At 39.0% G+C, this 18765-nt stretch overlaps 1 long non-coding RNA gene across 1 annotated transcript in view; it reads right to left on the minus strand.

The window, feature by feature from the left end:
- LOC122811860 overlaps nt 1-18765 on the minus strand; it is a 172887-nt gene that overhangs the window by 86193 nt on the left and 67929 nt on the right. The window lies entirely within an intron of this gene.

The following is an 18765-nucleotide window of genomic DNA, read 5'->3' on the forward strand; positions in this document are numbered from 1 at the left end:
CATTAAGCATTTTTGTCTTGACCATTTAACTCACAGCACTGCCTGTTGTCTTATGTAAGTTATCTTAGACTTGTGTTTTCTTTTAGGAATAGCTAGGAACTAGAAAGATTAGACTAAGCGTTTTTCTGTGATTTCAGAACTGTACTACTGATTTATTTTAAGTATTTATGTGTGATCTCTAAACTTTTGACTAGCTCTGTGTAATAGAAAGTATTGTCTTGTGTTTTTAATATGTATTATTAAATATTTTAAAACATTTAACTGTGGCTGGTTTGTGTAGAGATAATTTAAGCTCTTAACAGTACTTGCATGCCTTTGGTAAAACTGTACAAAGTCACTCTAATAGCTTTAACCCTGCGCTATACTACCAATTGGATAATAATATTGCACAGTAATAATTGGACAGTCTTTTAAGGGCCTTTGAGTAGCTAATAAGTATTAGTGTGTGGTGGCAGCTGGTACTACCATATAGTATGGGTAAAAGGGGCATAGCTGGAGAACCTGTGCCAGCCTTCCCCAGGAGTGTCTGTGTGGTTGTATAAATTCTTCTCAAAGTGTGTGTGTGTGTCAGCTACTTGGGCAGGGACATGAAGCACTGGTTGGACAGAGAGGGTGCTAGAGGTTTTAACTTGCCCACTAGGCTGAGATCTGGACCCTATAGCTGTGCCAGTGGGGAGTCTTATTGGGGACCTAGAGAGCAAGAGAGTGGCCATCCCCAGACTGACTGTGATCTCTGTGTGCTCTTAAGGGAAATTGCACTTTACTGTGTGTATTTGTTATCCTTTCCTCATATATGCGACACTCTGCCCTCTCTGGTGTTAGTGGTGAGGATTGAGGCTCCTTGATTGCTGGGCCAGGTCACGAGCATCACACTAACCATATGATTTCAGCCTGATAATGCTTTATATTTCCAGTGGAAAAGCTTCTCATGGACACTGTTCAAATGAAATACCACTACTTTGTGGGATTCTTGTGTATTCACTTTCTTCTCTCTTTTTTTAAGAAACTGCCACTGCTAACTAACATTGCAACTGAAATACTATGTTTAAGAAAAATTTCTTTACTAAAATATTTATTTTACCAACAACACAATTAATAAATGAATCATGAAAATTTAGTAAATCGGGCAGTTTAAGCATTTACATTCGAAAACTCAAAACAAATCCTTATACAATCTGTTCTGCAGTTTAGCATGATCAGCTGTGCATTTTAACCTAATCATGTTCCTCATACCAATAACCAGGAATTACCTGAATTATCTGGCACACAGCACTTATTCCAGTAACACCTCCACTGCCTATAAATGAACAATGCCAAAGGGCAACCAGGTTAAACTCAAACTACTACGAGTTAATGCTCCTTGCTTTGTCACTGCATTGCTTTCTTCTTCTTTTTCATAAATTCCAGACATAGAAAAAGACATCATTGCCACCTACACTAGTATATAAATAATCAGATGTTGACAAGTGGTAATTACAACTTCTTTAAAGTTATCAACTAAAACACTACCCTGGCTCCAATACTCCTGCCCCAAATATCCAAACTGAGGCTAATGCAAGCTCACCAACTTCTACCAGTCCTTATATCTGCCTTCCCTTCCTCTGAGGGTTAGGTTTCACTGAAAGAGTCCTGTCACTGAAACCCTTGGACCAAGAAGTTGGTGAGCTTGCATTAGCCTCAGTTTGGATATTTGGGGCAGGAGTATTGGAGCCATGTTTAATGCAGACAATTCTTTCAAAGTCTTATCTATTTTGCAGATTCTCTATAAAAGAGGCCTATGTATCCAGCTATACACCCTCAAGAATGTTTCCATTTTCTATTTCATCTTCATCTAATCTGTTTCTGATTTCTAACCTCTTTTTACCTGCATCCGATTGATATCTGACATCTCATGTCCCTTTTACTCCATCCCCATTTATGCAAGGCTTACCTGTCAAATATTTCTATGTTGACAGTATAGGAGGAGAGACTAGAACAAAGCAGTCTGTTCCCAAACTTCCGTTACTGTTGGTGTCTGATGTTAAATGCTCTGATTAGCTGAGTAGGGCTTTGTGGGAAAACAACAGCTGTAAATTAGTATCACTTCTTCCCCACTCTCATTTAGCATTTTGTTTAGTTACAAAACTTCAATATAACAGGGACTAGCAGTGTAATTAAAATGTACATTTTATAACTCTAATGATTAATAGCTGCAGCATCCAATGCAGTTATTGTCATACTTGACTGCATTGTCTGTTTTATGGAAACATCATTAATTTATTTTATAGTTCTGTAAGATGCGGGTTTTGAATGCACTTAACCGTATAGCTGCATATTAAAATGCAATAATGTTGTACAGCATGTAAGACTAGCATTTATTAGTAAAGACTATTGATGTATAATAATGTATAATATATATATGTATAATAATGATTTGTACTTGCATATTGCTTTATGCTATCATTCCTGTTCCCATTTTGTAGTTACCTAAGTGACCTGTATTCTTCCTTTTACTTCTTTTACACATCTGAGGGGTTCATAATGATTCACTGAAGAAAATATCATTGAAGACAATATTGCAAAACCCATTGAAAGCCACTTTCAGCAAAACACAACCAAGATTCTTTTTGCTGGGACTGTTGAAGGAGAACCAAACACACCACACTGACCTATATATGCCAGCTCCTTGGTTAAATAAAAAAGGGAAAAGTGCAGTTATTGTTTACTGAACGTGGCTTTCGATCTAATTCATTTGTGGTATTGCTATGTGGATAAAACTAGTTGTTTCCTGTCTGATCCCAACCAGAGTGACTCCTCTGAGTAATATTTCCTTATTGCCCTGAGTTTAATCAGTACTTTCCTTCAGTTCCTTTTGGCTTTGTTACTTTAACATTACTTATCTGATATTTATGTATTGTTTTTCTTTGATGAGTTAATCTGTTCTTTTACTGTCTTCCTAGCTCTGCTGATTTTTACCACATTTGCTCATTTTTTACACCTAAGAACATGTGTTTCTGATTATACCTTATATAAAGAAAAACTGAATGCAGTTTCTAATTTTACTGCCCATCACAGCCACTTCCCAGATTGTGCAGTCACCTTACCACAAAACTTATGGAAACCACAGAAATGTAGTTCATTCAAAACACAGATACTTGTTTCTGTTAAGAAGGAAAACAAGTGTTAGTGTAAATATCGAGCAGCTATCTTAAATAGACACATACCTCCTTGCTTTAACATCTAACAAGATGAGAACATATATGTATAGTATGCGTATATTTATTTATTTAAATTTGATGACCAGGGAAGTCCACTGGGCCATAAAGAGCCCATTTTCAGTGGAGGCCCAGGAAAAAAAGCTCCAAATATTGCAAGTTACATATTACATGTTACAAAAGAATAACAAAGATTTGTACAGAGCAATTAATACATTTAGAGAAATATTGCATGTAAAAAGCTTTTAGTGAGTTAACATTTAAACAGAAGGTTACTAGCCATTTTGGAGGTTGGGTAAACTGAACATTTGCAGAAAAAGACATTTTTGTCAAATAAGCTCTTTGTAAGTAAATATTAAACAAGTAGCTACTAGCCCATTGCAGGTTAGGTGGACCATTTTGCATTGAGAGAGTTATAATAGATAAACTCTTTCAACTAGGCATCAATTCATATGTTACCAGATGGGTAGCTTACTGGCTCACTTATAGAACCCACCTAGTCAAAATAGGTGAAGCCACCTCAAGCAGTAGACCTGTATTGAGTGGTGGACCCCAGGGTTCAGCCCTGGGGCCTCTGTTATTTGGGATATACTTTTCTGAGGTACAGGCCAAAACCAGTGTGGGCTATGGCTGACCAAGTTTGCAGATGACTGCAAGCTGGGTGCTGCCATCAATTCCCCTAGTGACATGGACATCCTCCAAGAGGGTCTCACCCAAACAAATGACTAGTGTCAGAAATCTCCAAACTCTGGACCCCACCCAGTTCGGGTTTGTAAAAGGCAGATCATGTCTGCTAAACCTGATAGACTTCTTTGAAGCAGTCACCAAAGACTTAGACGAGGGTAAGATGGTTCACACAGCCTATCTAGATCTTGCCAAGGCTTTCAACACCATCCCCCACTCTGGAATTATAGATAAACTCACTATACTAGGTATAAATCCCTATGTCACAAGATGGGTTGCCAACTGGCTCACTGACAGAACCCACACTGTAAAAGTAGCAGACTCCAAATCCGACTTCAGACCAGTGACAAGTGAAGTACCACAGGGTTCAGTCCTGGGTCCTCTCCTGTTTGGTATCTACTTCTCTGAAGTACAGGCTAACACAGAAGGTCTTTGGCTAATGAAGTTCGCAGATGACTGCAAACTAGGAGCCATAAACGAAACTCCTAATGATGTGGACATCCTACAAAAGGGCCTCACTGAGACAGATGCCTGGTGTCAAAGCCATGTCCTCAAGCTCAATGCAAAAAAGTGCACTGTCATCCCCTTTGGTAAAAACTCTGTACCCATGAACTACAACATAGGCAGTAGTATACATAACACCGAAAGTGTGATAAGAGACCTTGGGACACAGGTGGACAGTAGTCTGTCCTTTGATAATCACATCACCACAGTAGTCAGGAAATCCTTCTACGTGGCACACCTCATCACAAAAGGTTTCTCATCCAGAAAAAAAGAGGTTACTGTTCCCCTCTACTCATTACTTATTAGACCCATTATAGAGTACAACTCCCCTTTTGGTATGTACCTCACAAGACATCTACAACAACTGGAAAGGCCACAGAAATACCTCACAAAGAGGATTACCAGCCTCAAACAGATGCCCTACGCAGACCATCTCAAAAACTCTAGCCTATCGCCTACTCAGAGGTGATCTCTGCCTAACATACAAAGCTATGGCAAACCCAGAGCTGTTGGACATGCTCCACTTAAAGAAATCCCAATCCCTCTGAGCTACATGCTCTAGGGACCTAAACCTTGTCACCACAATAAACAGTACATGTCAGATGGATAGATTCCTGTCCCAGAGACTTCCCATACTCTGAAATAAACTACCTATCTATATCAAACAAAGCTCCTCATTAGCACTCTTCAAGAAAAATCTTGATGATTGGATGGGAAATAGGAAATTCACCCTGGGGATCACTCCTGTAGCTCTGGTCAACAGTGGCACAGGAAAATACTTTTCTTGGGTGGCAAAACCAGGGTACCTTTTTGGCTGGACTTGTATAGGTGCCAGGGCCAATAGCCTAGTACCTACCTATGAACCTATAAATATGGCCTAAAGCTGAATACAAAAAAATGCATCATCATCCCCTTTGGGAAGAGTGACATCCCCACATATTATCACATTGATAGCAACGTCCTAGCACCTAGATTGATAGCAACCTGACTTTTGACCACCATGTTGTTTCCATTGTATGGAAAGCTTTCTACATGGCTCACCTCACAAGTAAGGGTATCTCATCCAGGGACAAGGAAGTCGTAACGTCCCTGTATTCTTTCCTTATAAGGCTCATTATTGAGTACAACTCCCCATTTGGCATGTACCTCACAAAGCACCTGCAGCAGCTGGAAAGACCACAGAGGTTCCTCATAGGATGATCCAGGGACTGAAAAATCGAACATACACAGATATCCTAAAAGCTCTATCCCTCTACTCAGTTTCATACAGACTCCTCAGAGATGACCTCTGTCTGACATACAAGGCGATCTCAGACCCCGACTTGATGGGACTGCTGCATATCCACAAGTCAAGCTCCATTCAAGTAACCCACACGCGTGACCTCAACCTGGTCTGTGACATCAATAGGACTTGTTGGCGGGACAGATTTGTGTCCTAGAGACTCCCCCATCTGTGGAATAGACTCCTTCTCTACGTCAAGCAGAGTACCTATTTACCCCTTTTTAAGTGCAACCTGGATAACTGGATGGGAAATAGAAAATACATCCCTGAGATTCCACCTGTGTCCGTGCTGGACATGGGCATTGGATGCTGATTTGTCTATACATGGGCTAAACTCCTGGCTAGGCTTATAAGGACCTTGGGGCCAATAGCCTAATAACTTCCTATGATCATATGTAATCTATAGGACAGTACTGTTAAATGCTATCTACTTATATTCCCTGTACTGTATTTCTCAGTATATTTTTCTGCCTCTGTACATGACTATGTTGTAGTCACTAAATTTCATAGTAACAGAGCATGATAATTGTATATTAAATCTGTATTTGCATATTTGACCCAGACTGTATCTGAAAATGACCTGAGAACCAGTCCACATATCTGATCAACAAAGTTAATAAATAAATAAATGAGGAGGTCATTTGTTGTGCCTAACACCAACACTCAGTAGTAAATGTCATCCATGCCATTACTTGATAGCATACCTCTCAACTGTCCAGATTTCCTCAGAATGTCCAAATTTTTGGCCCATATTTTGGCCTGTTCTTCAAAAAATTTGTAGTTTTCTCGCAAATCACTGGGAATATCTGAGGACTAAAGTCACTAAGTAATGACACACATTTGTGTTTAAGACTTCAAATCCTTCAGAAAATGTATCTTAAAACAAACCCTGTTATTCTAGCAACTTTCTAAGTGTATAAGAGCAATATTTAAAATAAGTTCCTACTTTGGGGCCTTTGTCCACCCATTTTGTCAAGCTTTGCCCAGAGTTCTTGCACTAAGATGTTGAAAGTTATGCTTGGTAGAGCTACCAGCAGAAATATTAATGTTAACTTGTTGAATCATCTTAGTCTTTCTGTCAGTGCTGTCCATTCCATCCTTCTCTACCACATTATTTTACTAACATCACATTAGCTGACTGTAACAGATCAATTTCCTTACTTTTAGCAGGTCCATGGGGCCCAGAAGTTAACCCTTGAGCTTAGATGTTAAATTTTCCTGCCATATGAGGGTGTTGTAGTTGTGAAGTCAGGTGTAATGCCAGGTTAAACAAAAAGCAATTGTAAATCCAGGTGCAATTCTAGGAGAAATTAAACAGTTAAAAACATGATTATATTTTCTTCTGCCTTTTTTCATGACTAGAACAAAAGTTTAGTTATTTTTTTTTTCTGAACATCAAAGAACAGGAAGTGTATTTGAAATGTGATGAATTTCCAAACATACTAGCTACTCTCTTTAATGTAACTAAGATGAAAGACCAGGAACTCTCCCTTTTTGCTAGAATGTAATTGATAAAGTAGTTGCTATAATCAGTGACTTGGATATCACTGAGACTCTAGGGTGGGGATTCTGAATTTTAAAAGGAAGAAGTTGTGAATATCTGCTGTCATCGGTTAGATTACTTATTCCCCTGAAATAAGTCAACCATGCCATAAGACACTGATGGCTGAATGGTACACAGCTGTATGCTAGAAGTTAAGATGCAAAGAGATATTGAGGTCTTGTTTGTTTGGAGCCATCTGTGTGTACTAGTTATTCATTTATTTAGGGTCAGTACTTTTGTAGTAAGCTATCTGGGATGCTTGATATCTGGAGCTTAGTTTCTTTTTTTTTCTATACGCATCCTGTGTATTTTATTGTCTTTTATTTGACTTCCATGTCTGTGCCAACCTATGTATATTTTATTATGTATCTAATACTTAAGTAGAGTTCATTATTGATGTTTAAGCTCTTCCAGCTAGTATTTACTTATTTATATCTAAGAATATTTATGCACTTTATCTGAGTAGAGGGAATCATTATTTACACTGTTGGTTAACAAGGTGTGTGGAGCACATCTCTCATTAGAGTTTAAGTCATATAACTTGTGTGTATTTAGGGCATGGATGAAAAGTCACCCTACCACAGTTGAGTTCCTATTTTGTAAAAGTTCTAACATATTGTCAAAAAAAAGCTACAACAGGAAGAAACAAACAGTTGCCAAACCTTAAGCTTCAGATGGATAAAAGAAACATTAAAGATAGTTTTTGCACTCCCCCTCCTTTTACTTATATATGTAATGTCATGCTCATGCAACTGTGGAAGATAAGGAAAAAAGCCCCCAAACATTGAATCACTTATGGTACATAAATAAAAATTGCACTGACGGGGAACTGCAATTTGGAAAAAAAAAGTAACATATCACATCATCAAACAGAGAATGAAGTTAAACTTTTTACTTTATCATCTATGTGTTGGATAATATAACGCAGATATTCTTATTTCATACTAGATCATAAAAAAACAATAGAGAAGGTGCAATAACCCTGATTTTAATTTTATAATGACTGCCATATACAACAACAACAAAATGAAACATAAAAATGAGAGGTCCAAATTATTTGAATCACTGCTAGTGTACAAATAAGTTAGAATAAGTCACAGTTATTTGTGATGCAGAATAACAACAGGGGAGTTCTATATCAGTGAAAGGGCATTTAATGAATTTGAACTTTTTACTTTACACCCAATGTGTAGGACAATCCAAAATGGGTATTCTTGTTTCAAACTTGACCATAAAAATAATACAGTAGGTACTGTAGTCACGCTTCTAACTTGGCTTCACACAGGTAGCAAAGACAATGTATCTCTACCTGAACATTAAACCAAGCAATCACTGTGGTATTCCTGACGTCTCAAACAACTCACTAAACAAGTTTAGTTGGTCCAAAAACAAAACAGTGTAAGAAACTTCTCTGTGTGAAAGATTTTCAATCCATATATATATATATATATATATATATATATATATATATATATATATATATATAGTCAATCACTGTATATTAATCAGATCAGATAATGGTAGTAGAAGTTGCGAACTTAAACTTGTCCTAAGTCAAAAAAATAATAAAAAATATATACCCCAGTATACCCCAGGATTTAGTAAGGTTCTGTGCAGGAATAGCTTATTCCTGCATGGAAACGACCGTTTAAAAGCAGCACGGCAACGCGTCATGCATAATTATGCAGGTGCGCTGCCTCTGCTCCTAAACAAACACGGAGCGTGGATAAGTGCAGGGAGGTGTGTCTGAAAACATAGCTCTCACGATATACATGCCCCCACAGTCAAGAATTGTCATTCAGCAATTACAATGAGTGAGAACGCTCATAGGGGGTTGCATACTTCTCAACTGTACAGATCTTCGCAGAATGTCCAGATTTTTGGCCCATACTTTTGGCCTCTTCCTCATTTTTTTTGACAAATCACTGGGATGATCTCAGGATTGAAGTTGGTAAATAATGGCATACATTTAAGTTTCAAACTTCAAATCCATCAGAAAATGTATATTAAAACAAATCCTGTTACTTTACCAACTTTCTTAAGTTTATAAGAGCAATATTTAAAATATGTCCCTAGTTATACCTCATATTGTCAAGCTTTGTCCAGATAGTTTGCATGAACAGGTTGAGAGATATGGGGGGGGGTTGCCACCTCTTCAAATGCCCAAAATGGGACTGTTAGTGTACAAACATGACATGTTGCAGGAGAAAACACACCCACAGCCATTGCAAAGGTCAAAGCCCCACTTCCCAGGAAAACCCTACACTGATAACAACTGAAACATGTTAGGATGTCTGTCAAATATGCAGATGCATGCAGAAATCCACAGCAATAAGTGAAAGCTGTCCCTTCCTAGAGAAAATAACACTAACATTTTTTTTATCAAGCAGATGAAATTTAACCGTAGCTGCGCAGGTTTGCCCATTGCTTAGCGATGCATACTCTAGCTTAAATAGCACAAGAAGGTAAATTGCAAGATACATTCAGTTGAAGCAGTACTGCAATAGTGTAGTGGTCAGGGCATTCGCTTTGCGAGCAGTCATTCCTGGTTTGATCCTCACTGTAGTAAATACCATTTTCCATGTGAAAGCAATTTATGAACTTTATTTTGCTGTATAACCAACTAAATAACATATATTTGTGAACTGGAGTACTGCATTAAGTGCAGATGTAAGGTGGCATTGTAATAATGTGGTAAAATCCACAGATAAACACAAGTGCCCCCTACAGTATATGTACACATGAATCAGGGATACTAAACAAAGTTATAATGTGTAATAAATTATAAATCCATGCCATACAGCAAATAGTGTAAAAATGCATAAAGTGTCCAAATCTACCATATTCCCAAGACCCATGTTTCATTTCTATCTAAATTAGTGCAGGGGTATGTGGGAGTAAGCACTTTTAAGCAGTAGTAAGTGGGTTTAAGCCTGTTTGTGCAGGGGTAAGCAATGCCTACACAGGTTAAACAATCTAGAAGCTGAGTATAAGAAACTGTAACCAGAGGTTAGCATTGCTTATCATTGCGCAAGCTCACGCAAACCCACTTACAACTGCTTAAAAGTGCCTTAATCACTCTGTATCCAACAGCCACTGTTCTGCCCAGCAACAAAATAAACAGCCCTTGCAGGTATTGAACCCAAGACCCTGTACACTATAGTCACAGCAGTTAGCCAGTAAGTCATCACAGATGTACATAAAATTGAGGTATACCCAAACAGATCTTCACTACAGCAAAATCACAAGTTACATGTGAAAGGAATCTATAAACAGTTTTATGTTGTATAACCTACTAAATAACCCCCACACACACACACACACACACACACACACACACACACATATATATATATATATATATATATATATATATATATATATAAACTGGAGTACTGCATTAAGTCCAGATGTGAGGTGTCATTGTAATAGTGGTGAAATCCCCCAATAAACACAAGTACCCCATACAGTGTATGTACACATGAATCACAGATACTAAACAAATATATGACACATGTTCTTCTTTCAGCTTTTTCCCAGTTAGGGGTCGCCACAGCGGAACTCCGGTCTGTTAATGATTGGCAGTAGATTTTTTATGGGTGCCAAGGTGCCAGCTCAATGTCCAACCTTCAACGAAGGCACACCCATTCTACACATGTCTTTTGAATGCTACTCAACCGTGGGGAGGACATGCAGACTCCACACAGAAGGTGCTCCAGCCGAGAATCGAACGGGAGAACCTCTTGCTGTCAAGCAACAACACTACCGCGGCTTAAATATATGACACATAATGAATGATAAATCAATCCCAAACAGCAAATAGTGTGCAAATTTAAAAATAAGCAATGCTAAGCATTGCACACCTCTGCTTACCAGGTGTAAGCAATGTGTAGCCCAGCTAAATCGATTTGCCCATTGGTATGCCCCTTTAAGCAAAGCCAACCTTAGGTAAGCAGGTTTGCCCATAGCTTAGCATTTTCAAAACCATCCAATCATGGCAAAGTGTGGGAAATCAGCCCTATTTAAACCCCACAGGTGGGAATACATCTCATAACTGGTTGTAGCTTCCTCCTGTAGGCACAATGGCTGGTGTCAGGGAAGGATCGCACTTCTAAGCACAGTGCTGGGGCATCCAGGAGTCCAAGGTCATGGCAGGACTCCTGGTAAAAGACCATGAAGAAAGACTGCTGCAGGACCAGTACCAGGGTTCCCAATATAAAGTGGAAGCCTGGGACTGTCTCATCCATGACCACACCAGTGACACTGGCATCCCTTGAACTGGTGAACAGGTCAGGCATCACTATGCCAACCTGAAATGGAGGAAGAGGGAGCTCTTGGATTGGTGGATCCAAAAAGCTAGACAGGGTGATGTCCCAGTAGTGTGTAAGTATTCATTCTACTACCTGTTTCATAATTGCCAGCTCATGTATATTAAGGATAGGTATGGTTAAATATTCCTCTTACATCTTTGACAGTGGCTGTGGAGCAGGCTGTGAATCAGGAAGCCCATGTGTGTAGGCTGCCCTGCATCACAAGGCAGGTTAGTAATAATCTTGCATGTACTGTCATAAGAAATAAATCTAAAAGTAGTAGAGAGTTAATAGCCACTTTAAAACCTGTATTGTGTATGAGATGTACTGAATAAACCAGACAATATGGCACAAAGAGTCTCATATAGGATGTATGTAAATAAAAGTGTAACAGCCTGACAATAAAGGTCTAACTCCTGGACTGCTTGTGTTTACTCTGGGATCATTCTCTTAATAGTACTGTTGTAGTAAGCACTGTTACCCACACTGTGCTACATAAATAAAATGTGTAGAAATGTCTGTATATGACTGTTGTAATCACAAGGTGATATTGCACAACCGAGGGAGACTTAGACAGAAAACAGTGAAAACATACACAACAAAATCCAAATAGCACACTCAACTGAGTCGTAAATTGTTATATTTTAGCACACACAGCCATGGTTCGAATCCTGGGAGTGGTAGTAAGCTTTATGCAGAATCATACCCCTCAACTGTACAGATTTTGTCAGAAAGTTCAGATAATTGGCTTACATTTCCTGCCTGTCACCCTGTCCCCCTGGTAAATCAGTGGGAGGATCCCAGAAGTTTAGGCAGCAAATAATGACATACAACTGATTGTCAGACATCATAACCATCAAAAATATATCTATAAGAACAAACCTGTCACTCTAACAACTCACCAAAATGTTATGAGAGTAATGTGCAAAGTATGTCCCATCTCTACCCCCATGTTGCGAAGCTATGACCAGAGTGTGTGCAGTAACAGAGTGAGACGTATGTGTATAATAATAGCATGGAATCTGGTAATATGTATGGCAACATTCAGGTAGTGTTAACAAACATTCCCACCACAGGTCTGTCAGATAAGAAAACTGTGCCTGGAAACAAAATATTGTAATCCTGGACTGGTACTGTTTAGTCTGGTAATGTATGGCATTGTTAGTGTTGCAGTTTCTCTGAATAATAATGTATTACTCATCACTGCCACCCACACTGTGCTACATAATAAAACTGTCTAGGAAATCCTGTATAAGAGTGTTATAATTACAAGGTCAGATTGCAAAACCAAGGGAGACTTATAAAGAGAAATCAGTGAAGAGATACACAGCAATATCTAAATAGCACACTCAACTGTGATATACACTGTTTTATTTTTAGCAGACAAAGCCATAGTTCGAATCCTGGGAATGGTAGTAAGCTGTATGCAGAATTATACCCCTCAACTGCACAGATTTGTTCAGAATGTCCAGATAATTGGCCAATATCTGATTCCTGCTACCCTGTCCCCCTGGCAAATCAGTGTGATGATCTCTGACATTTAGACGGCATTTAATGACATATAACTGATTGTCAGACCTGTAAATATTCAGAAAATATATATGAAAACAAACCTGTCATTGTAGCAACTCACCAAAGGTTTATGAGGGCAATTGTCAAAATATGTCCCAGTTTCACTTGCAAGTTGTCAAGCCTTGACCAGAGTGTGTGCAATAAGAGATTGAGAGGTATGTGCTTAACATCAACCTGGAATCTGGGAATATGCATAGAAACAGTCAGTAGTGTTAACAAACAATACCTCCACAGGTATACCAGGTAAGATGTGTATACTGCAGGTAAAATATAGTTCACGGATATAGTTGTCTACAAACACACCACTGTCCAAACTAAGGCCATAGGGTAGTGTAATAATACCTGTAAAGTACAGATTACAGCAGTGGCTAAGAAAGTATTGAGAACTACAGGGATATAGAAGTTGTTAATTGACATCTCCCCCCATATCTGCAACAATAATCTAAATACACAACTCAGTTGGTATGTGTACAGTTAAATCTACTGTTGGGACATGTATCCTATTGTTTGATGAATATTGAAATTTGTTTTTATGCATGTGTTATGTTGAAATACTCCCACATTGGTGGCATGCTGCCATTAATGTAACCTGCATGCTGTTGTAATGGCCACTGTGGTTCCATATATGCATGTCTTCTATTTGCTATGCAAGTGTTCCATATCTGGTGTTTTGGGTTAATGGGAATATCTATGCATGCTGTTATACCTAATCCTGGAATGTGTTGACTATTACTAACCCACATATGTTTTAAAATTGAAACACCATAGCACATTTGGGAAGGCCAGTCCCAGTGGACCCAGCTCTCCCCCCCTCATCTGGCCGTAGCACCAGGCACCAGCATGTCTGGCGCCCACCCCAGGACCTCCTCAACTGCTGGTTCTTCACCACCTTCAGGTGGAACCCCCTCTGGGAATGGGCCTCTCCCCCCGGGAGTGGGCACTGACAGGAAACTGGCAGTCGTCATCAGGTCTGGGGTCTGGTGCATAACAAGCTCTGCAGGGAGTTTGGAGATCAGCTATGCCAGCTTGAGGGCCATGTGGCACATTTAGAGGGTCAGCCTGCCCCTCCTACCCAGCACCTAGCACAGCCACCTTTGGGGCCATGAAGTTGCAATGGTGACTGTCCATGGGTGGGGACCTCAGTCCCACTGTTTCAATTTGGGGGCTCATGGGCTTCCAACTTCCACACCCCCCCCATCCAAGGTGTTTACTTCCCACATGTGTCATATACTGCCCTTGTATGCTGTCTTTTCTGTCTTGCCTGTCATCCTACCCCACCTACCTCATCAAATATACCTACTATCCTTCCCCAACATCCCACTCTCACCTTAAAAAAAAGGGCACTCTGTTCTCAAAAAAAACTCTTGCCCCATACATAGCTGTCCATTGTGCACATGTGTCCACTGGATACATATAATCAGGTCTAATTGGCTTCAGAACATATTATTGTTGTCCTCACCCCTCTCTCAGGAGTTTGAGTGTCCAAATCTACCTCCAAATCAGTGTATATGCACAGCTGTTGCTGTAGAAGAAATGGACAGCTATGGACCTTCCCTACATCCATCCTGCACATCCCTAGCTATTTTCCCTACTGTCTTTCCTCTTTGTGCCCCTTTTTCACCACTTTTATATCACCCCTTTTTCTTTTCTTTTAAAGAAATTAGCGCAGGGGTAAGCACTTTTAAGCAGTAGTAAGCAGGTTTAATCCTGTTTGCTTGGGGGTAAGCAATGCACACACAGAATAAGCTTGTAGCTAAATCTGTGTAAGCATATTTAACCAGAAGTTAGCATTGCTTACCATCACGCAAACACACACAAACCAACTTACAACTGCTTAAAAGTGCTTTAATCACTCTGTATCCAACAGCCCTTGTTCTGCCCAGCAACAAAATAAATAGCCTTTATAAGTCTTGAAACCAGGATCATTTGATCGTTCGTTGTTATAATATAGACTCTCTCTCTCCCTCTACAGATATATATATATATATATATATATATATATATATATATATATATATATATATATATAAAAAACAGAACACAACAAATACATATATGACCAAAGGCACCATTAATGGGGGTGAGGGGCCCAATTTAAGTTCCTCTTGTAATTATTGATATCATCCCCTCCTCCACAGTCAAACAGATCTGCCTTGCAACACTTGCAAGTCTCATAGCCAGGACCCTACACAACATAGCCACAAGGAGTTAACAGTAATCCATCCCACCTGTATGATGCCAGGATGGTATCAATAAGATATCATGCAGAACAGTCTGTCTACCATAGGGAATGTACAATGTGGAAGCAGTAAACAGTCCAATGTTACATATACACACACACATATATATGCAGGTACATATATATATATATATATATATATATATATATATATATATATATATATATATATATATATATATATATATATATATATATATATATATATAAATATGTGTGTGTGTGTATGTGTGTGTGTGTGTGTGTGTGTGTGTGTGTGTGTGTGTGTGTGTGTATATATATATATATATATATATATATGTACACATACACACACATATACATATATTACTATGTATAGATTATGTATAAGAAGATACATATTTAGAGGGTGCACAGCATATTGAACAGCCAGAATTCCTACATTTGCCATCTTTTAAAATGGACAGTGTTTGATTCTCTCATACAAAAGACAATTATTGCATGAAACATATAGCCACAGAGAAGTCAAAGGATTTGACACCACACACGGGTTTGCATACATAAGAAATGTTTATTTGTGTACTATTTCAGATGTATATGCCATGTCATATAGCTGTTAGGTGTTTGAAATACATACTAACTGAGTAATGCAACTCTCAAGGAAAACATTTTATACAGTAATCTGAAAACATAACATATGTTGCTGTCTAGGCCAAGGCCTTCAAGTAGTACAACAGTAAAGAAACAATGGCCAGGAAGATAAGAATGAATCCACAATAAGTAAAGCAGATGTAGTTCAGCAGCCTCCAATTACACTCTGTACTGAACCCCTAGGGGGAAAAGAATTAAGTTGTCACAATGAAGATGTATCTGTTACATAACAATGCTTAACTTAAAACATCACTATCACACTGACAAACAGAACAGTCTGTAAGACAGTAAGCACTAGCCCACCAATGTTCCCAAGGTGAAATGTATGATAATTTACAGCCATATACCTTAAGGTGTCTTACTACTGATATCCCTTACATGTTGTAACAGCCTAGGTTATATATGGTGCATACCCCTCCCTCATAGAATGACTTACAGGGGCATATAACAGTGTTACATACACTGACCTCTGGACTGTACAAGGACACACATGTTTTGTCCAGCTGTAACCCACATATACATATGGACCCTACCCCACAATATGTGTGAGGACCACAACATCACTGGAATGATGGCAGGAATGGCAGCATGACATAATCATAGGCCACTACATAACCTCTTACTGCGTGTCATATGGACAAAGCCTGGTATATAGGTGGAGGACAGAGGCTGGAACACAGGGCCATATTTGCAATATTGTTGTTATACACTGAGAAAGTTGCTGGTGTTACAAGATTGGTTGCAACATACCCTTATTCAGAAATATGAAGTCAGAAACACAAATGGATGTAGCCATGTACTGATAGAACTCAACAGACAGAATGCCAGTGATATATCTGAGACAAAACCTGTGTGGTGGACAGACAAAACATAACAGCCAATCCTCTGGCCATCATGTGGATAGGCCCACAGTTGAGAGCTATGCAGACAGACTGCATTCCATGCTAAACTAGTATGTACACACAAACCCTGTAACATTAGCGCTATGCAATGCATATAACAACACTACTCACACTGTCTGTAGGTCTGGAACCTTATACAAATATGTAGTTGGCCTGTGTTTGCAAGTCCTTTTGTAAGAGGTATTGCTACCTACTGTCTGTAACACTGCTGCCAATGCACAGGAAGGATGTCCTCCATACATGAAAGTTAAAGGGACAACATCCACATGATTTAGTAATTTATAGTAGTGGATTGCCATGACAGTGGTAATTGGAAGTACTACACAGCATGCTGCATGCAGGTAGCAAGTGGTGGACACTGATTGGTGCAGAGGCCATCACTGGATCATGTGCATCACTTACAAAATCCATGCTGCAATCTATTCAAAGCAGCTCAATCCATGTAGTGTAGAGAGACAGAGAAAGAGAGAGAGAGAAAATCAAACAAACATCCAGTAAATAAAAAGTTGTTCAACAACTGAACCTACAGACATCCCAAGTTAACCAAGGGGACACAGCAAACTGTATCCAGAAGAGACGACAATCCTACAACAGGTATGTAAAGCATATATGCATGTAATTGAATGTAGTACTTGGTCTATAATAATAGGATAGATGATGTGGAATGATTTATATGTGCCATCAGCAGTTGTAATGATGTTGTGCTGAGCAACTGCTATGGACAATAGTGTCTGTCCCTGTGGTCAGTGGGCCATACCTGTCAACTGTGCAGATCAGCACTGAAGGACAAGATGTAAGCCATCACAGTGTGTGTTGTGTACTGCAAGACATGTATATTAGTGTGGCCAATAGCTGGTGGTGGAAGTAATGCTGTTATGATAGACACATGAGTTTCAGAGACCACCACTTGCAGGAAAGTCATGTTAACATGTAATGTAGCATGCACAAATGCTATAGGTGTGCAATAGGCTTACCTGCAATCTGTCCCTATATATACTCCCCTAATGTTAGGCTGTGTCCACACGTGACTCCTGTCTGTGTTGTACCAAGGCAGAACAGTGCAGCTGTGAAGGAAGGGGAGTTACAGAGTGTGGACCAGATGTTTGAATGCACTAAAGATATATATATATGTGTGTGTGTGTGTGTGTGTGTGTGTGTGTGTGTGTGTGTGTGTGTGTGTGTGTGTGTGTGTGTGTGTGTGTGTGTGTGTGTGTGTGTGTGTGTGTGTGTGTGTGTGTGTGTGTGTGTGTGTGTGTGTGTGTGTGTGTGTGTGTGTGTGTATATATATACATGTATGTCTACAGATATACAGACACGCACATATGTACAACTCATAATATATATCTACACAGACCCCCACACACACACACACATATATATATATATATATATATAAATATATATATATATTTATATATATATATATATATATATATATATATATATATACGTGTATGTCTACATATATACAAACACACACACATATTTATATAAATACATGTCCTGTACTGTTGAATGACAGTGCTGCATGATATGTGTTATGGAACATCACGCATATCAATACACACACACACACACACACACACATATATATATATATATATATATATATATATATATATATATATATATATATATATATATATACAGCGATAAGTGGGTGCAAAATGGACAGTTATGACTGGTGTGAACTCCATGTTGGGAACACATTGCCCTTGTTTGTGATGGTGGGATTGGTATTTTGGGAAAGAATAGTAGGTATATTTGGGGAGGTAGGTTGAGATGGAAGACAGACAAGACAGCATACTGGGGCAGTATATGACACGTGGTGGGTAAACACCTTGGATGGGGAGTGTTGTTTGGAATGTGGAAGCCCATGAGCCCCCATATGGAAACAGTGGGACCAAGGTCCCCACCCATGGG

This window comes from Protopterus annectens, chromosome 9.part0, assembly GCF_019279795.1.
Source record: "Protopterus annectens isolate FY-2018-M chromosome 9.part0, PAN1.0, whole genome shotgun sequence".
In the NCBI taxonomy this organism is placed as follows: Eukaryota; Metazoa; Chordata; order Ceratodontiformes; family Protopteridae; genus Protopterus; species Protopterus annectens.